Raw genomic sequence first — 5,684 nt, 5'->3', positions numbered from 1 at the left:
ACGAATACATCCATAAATAAAAAGACTTCACTTAGAATTCCTCACTTGCTTTTCTACTTTATCCTGATGAAAAATAAATCATTAAAAATCATTTCTGTATTAGACAGAAATTTGCAGATGTGCAGTAGGCCAGGCTCATTGTTTAGAAATTCTGGCTCAAAGTTGGCTCATTTCCCAGGGCTGGTTAACCTTGACCAAACTGAACTAACAGGGATTCCAGAAAAGGAAATTGTGTTTCTTGTGCCTGTCTACCCAACCATTTAAATATACTATGATGAGTTATATTCTTTGACTTAGAACATCATGGACATTGAACCCAACAGCAATTGGTAAAGGTGGAAAAATCCAGGCAGTTATAAAACAAGACTGAGAAATAGAAAAAAAAATTTTCCATTGATTTTTCTTTTAGTTTCTTTCAGCCCATTCTCTGTAGTATCCAAATTATACAAATATAACTTATATAAAAGTCTACTAATTATTTTTATAACCAGGAAAATTAACATTATTTGAAATTTAAAAAACATTATTTTAAGGTGATGCCTTGTACAGTTAAATACATGTCTTAATTTTCTTACAGGCATCTTGTTACCATTAGCATCTATCTATCTATTTATCTGCCTATCTATCTATCTATCTATCTACCTATGTATGTATGTATGTATGTATGTGTACATATATATATATACATATATATATATATATATATGTATATATATATATATGTATATATGAATTTCACAAGCTGCTTTTCTGGCCCAAAGAAACCTAGGGGATTTCATATTAAATCTCCAAATTAACTGGTGTGTGTGTGTGTGTGTGTGTGTGTGTATGTGTGTGTGTGTATATACATACATACACATATGTAAAATACATCCTTAGCACAGAAAATTCTCATGACCAAATGTTTCTTAAAAATCCTTTTATAATTACAAAATTTTCTTTAAACTTCACTTATGAATTCCAAGCCATACTCAGAGTAACCTCAAATGATTTTCCCTTTTAAAACCTAGAACTTTCAAGTTCTTCAATTTCTTAATTCATGTATTCTTATTTTCATCAGTACAATTCTAATCGCTCAATGTTAAGACTCCCTTAATTTAGTTATATGTATTTCCAGATTACCTAACACAGAAGACAGCCCATATAGCGTTATCTGATTGGAGAAATAATAATGTTAATACTCACATAGTAATCGCTTTTATGACAAATATTTCATATTATGGAATTTTAAAATTTTCAGTCAATTCACTGCCAAAAATTACCAAAGTGACAGTAAAATAATAAATTTTGTTTTAGTTTTTTTTCAAGGCAAGGGATTAAGTGGCTTGCCCAAGGCCACACAGTAAGGTAATTATTAAGTGTCTGGGGTTGGATTTGAACTCAGGTACTCCTTTCTCCAGGGCCAGTGCTCTATCCATTGCACCACCTAGCCGCCCCTAATGCTAACTTTTTAAATCACTCAAGCCACTTTTAAGAGCACATCTCTATTTAGTACAAATCTAGGTTACACAATCCCAGAAGGTGTGATTCAAATAAGTAGTAAGTACCAAATAATCTTTTCCCAATAGGATTGTTTCATATTTTGAGCTAGTCACCTCCTAGCTCTTTGGTTTAAAATAACTCTCTTTTGATGTGGAGTTCTCCTCCAACAACTAATTTTCTACTTCCACTTATATGGTAATAGCCACCTCTGCTTATAAATGATTTGCTCAGTACGAGGTAGGGGGGAATTAATACTGGAGCCTGTACTTGTCTCAATTTAATAGATTCCTTCTTCTCTGAGGTCCATCGGAGAGTGTTTGGTCCTTTAGCAATAATTTGATATATAATTTCTTAGTCCTCTGGATATAAGAGCAATCCAAAACCTACAGTATACAATCAGTACTTAAACTTCCTGATCTCTTATTCTTTGGAAGGGGAAAGTCAATGATTTCTTAAATTCTTCCAAGATTAATTATCCTCTGCCTTTCACTAATGAGATACCTAAGTACTTCACGTCTTTTTCAGTATATTGTAATTTTCAATTCTTGTTTTCTTTATTCACTAAGGCATTAGTGGTTGCTGCCATTTCCTTAGATGACCAGATTTATTTGTTTCTCATTCTCCTCAGTGAAGATACTCATGGTAACCAAAACTTGTTCATCCTGTACTTTTAAATTTTTAACCAAATTGTGCTATAAATTTCTTCTCCAAGTAGACCAGAGTATGTGGGGGGGGGGGGCAGAGCCTCTCATTCTATAGAGAGTAAAATAGATTTCTCCCTAGCCATCCCCTGAAACTAGAGATGGAGGGAGCAGCAGTTCATTTACATATTCAACTGTTAGTCAAATTCTGATTATCTACAAAAGTCTTTTCATGTTACTTCTGTCTTGTACAAGTTGTATTTTCCTCCCTATCCAAGACTATTTGGAGGAACTTTCCCTCCAGGGTTTCCTTATTACCCATTTGGATCCCACTTTCAGATTTACCATGGGCTTCTGATGGAACCTGATATTAAGAAATCCTGATTTCTCTATTCATCTTCAACCTTTCCTCTCACGACCTGCCACTGGTTCTATTTTCCTCACTAAGAAGAAAAGGAGGGAGGGTCATGGGTCATCCTGACCTTGCTCTAGAGCTGAACAAATTTAACAGGCAGCTAGAAAAAGCCAATCCTAGACACAAGACAAGAGAAAGACACAATTTAAATATATACATTCAATCACATCTCATCCATCCATCTTCTGAATTTTCTTTTTATCCTTACTCCTACATACACTGTTATCCTGATATCCTCTCAATGAGACTTTTCTGCAGGTATATCTCCCAGGGACCCTTTCCAGGTACCTTAATTTTCTTGTTCCCCATCTTGCCTATTTTGTCAGAGACTCAACTCACTGTGGTCTTGTGTCCTTCCCCTGTTGTTCCAAACAGCAAAACTGAGGATCTGATCCAACTCCATGCTCCAAGCACTTCATAGAAGACTCTCACATCCTCACAGTCTCTGAACTTTTACAAGATGCCACTAACAAGATAATACTTCTAAGTTCAAATTTTTCCTACCTTGCCCTTGTACACAAGCTCACAGTGATTGATGCTCACAATTCCCTGACTAATGTTCACTTACCCCTTTTCCCAAAGAGAAAGTCTCTGGGTATACAATCAGATGCAGGGCACTTACTCATCATCCACCATCTGCTGAACTCAGTAGGGTTCTCCTCCATCATTTAGTGATGAATACTCTTCTCTCTGATGCTGTGAATTCTGAAAGAACCCCCATAATTATTAGAAATAAATCTTAAAAGAAAAACAAAGTCTCCGTGAATGAAGTAACCTAAAAATTTGATGGATTCCTTCACAAAGGGTATAATCAAAGACACACATACATACAGAAGCAAAAAGCAAACAACTTTTTTTTCTGCCCCTGAAACTCCAGTTCCCTCCCTCAGGCCCTTATTGGCTAGGGATTATGCAATTCTTAATTTCCTAGTCCACCCCTTATATGTTACGTCTTGATATGTTCCCCCACTATGGTCATATTTCCACATACATCACATGTTATTATAATGAACCTGAAGCTCCTCCTGGGGCAGAGAAGTTAATGTGTATGTTTATTAAGCTTGCATAGAGTAATGCATTCAAATAATCCATATTTCTTCATTAATCTTCAATACTTTTGGGAACTTTCTACCAGGATGTTTTAGCTGTCTCTTTTGTATTTCACCAACTAACTGAGTCCTTCCTTTTATGGAAACATAAAATACTTAATTTCTTTCAATTTGAGGACATTTTGGTGGAGACCCCTGTGCCTTCATCCCTTTCTAGGTTGTACCACTGACTCACTTCTACAGAACTTTTTCTATCATTTTCTCTTCTCCCTATTCTCATGTCCTTTCTACTTTTTTTGATTCCTTGTTATGTGTTGTCTTCCCTTATTAGAATATAAGCTTCCTGAAGTCAGGAACTAGAATTCTACTTCTATTTGTATTCTCAGTACTTAACACATGGAAAGTCTCAAATAAATGCTTGTTTATAGATTGTCAGTATCTGAGGGCAGCTCTCTTCAGTTGTCTGTAAGGTGCCTGATTCTTCTTCAGAAGCTAAAATCATGTTGGGGTGAACTCACTTCAGCTGGCAACTAGAACCACTATAAACAAGTCTCCTCATCCATCTCCAGAAATGACCATTTCAAAACTCACTTGCATCTACTCTGCCCTCATCCTTCAAAATGATGAAGTTACTCACGGAGGATAAAATTAATGTCCTTACTAAAGCAGCAAATGTGAATGTTGAACCATTCTGGTCTGTATTATTTGCAAAGGTTCTGGGAGTCTCATTGCAATGTAGGAATTGGTGGACCTGCTCCAGCAGTTGATAATGCTGTCCCTACTGGAGGTGCTGCTTCTTCTAGCACAGCTGCCCCAACTGAGGAGAAGAAAGAGGAAGCAAAAATAAGAGGAGTCTGATGATGACATGGACTTTGGTCTGTTTGACTAAGTATTTTTTGTAGCATTAAATAAAGTTAACTTCAACTAAAAACAATACCTGAGGGCAGCAAGAAAGAAGGAATTTTCTTCTCTCTCCCCATATTAACCATATTATTTAAATATAAAGCTACTTGACTAGGAAGATTCATACTGATTCTAGCTGGGAGAAGAGCTATGCACTCCAGAAAGACACAAATACAAAAGCGTCACCTGAATAAAAAAAAAATACAACTTCAAAGCATTGAACCATTGGCAGCAAAGAAGGGAACCAGCTTCAAATTCAAGAGAGATATAACTGGAAATTAAGAGCTGTCTTGTGGAGAGGAATGAACCTGGGAAGAACAAAAAACCAGATCTATTCAGTGGTTTAAAAAAGTGAGGTTAATTTGATTACAAACCTTTTGCAGAGGACTTACTTGTACAAAAATATTTATGGCAGGTTTTTTTTTTTTTGGGGAGGCTAAAAATTGGAAATCAATTGGAGGATGGCTTACTTTCTTTGAGGAAAGAAGTTGGTGCAGTGCAAGGCTTTCATCTGCTACATAGTCTCCTGATTAATTTCCACCGTTTGGAAGGAAACTGAGAAGTAAAATAATGCCTCTCGTCTGATTGTCTTGCCTTCCATTTTAGTACTACTCTGGTTTTCTGCCTTATCTCTAGCCTGCACTGGGAAGAGGAATATTATCTTCTCTGTGGTTATGATATTAATAGCTGGTAAAACCCTATACATCCTAGTGATTCTAAGTTCCTATAGGCAATCATCTGAACCCCATCTCCCAACCTTGATCACCTGATTCCCCTCAACCCTTCTACCCCAAACTTCCAGACAAACACTACCCACTTTTTTAGAATGTCTGTTACATAGGCAGGAAATTTCTCTTCATCTTAAATCTTTTTTTCTCCCCCTTCTCTCTTCTAGCAATTACTGAGGCCTGGCTCAACTTCTCTGGTCACCCTTTGCAGAACTAACTACACCTTCATTCATTACACTTAGTTCACTGGTTGAGATGAGGGAGATAGAATATTCCTACTCTTCATTACTATTTCCAGGTCCCCCCCTCCATTTTTCAGTAACCTCTTCTACTTTGAGTCATACAATCTAATCTATAACTCAAACAAAATTCTGATCACCCCCCACCCAAATCATCTGAACAGTGGTTCATCTGTTGTCTTCAGATTTCTAGGACACTCCTCTTCATCCCTCAACAAGTTCAATAA

At 36.5% G+C, this 5,684-nt stretch overlaps 1 pseudogene; it reads left to right on the top strand.

Annotated features, from left to right (window-relative positions):
- Window positions 1–4,158: 4,158 nt before the first annotated feature.
- On the top strand, window positions 4,159–4,476 carry LOC141494278 (large ribosomal subunit protein P1 pseudogene; annotated as a pseudogene).
- The last annotated feature ends 1,208 nt before the right edge of the window (window positions 4,477–5,684 follow it).

Source organism: Macrotis lagotis, chromosome 7 (genome assembly GCF_037893015.1).
Source record: "Macrotis lagotis isolate mMagLag1 chromosome 7, bilby.v1.9.chrom.fasta, whole genome shotgun sequence".
NCBI classification, from domain to species: domain Eukaryota; kingdom Metazoa; phylum Chordata; class Mammalia; order Peramelemorphia; family Peramelidae; genus Macrotis; species Macrotis lagotis.
This window is presented reverse-complemented; position numbering and strand designations above follow the sequence as displayed.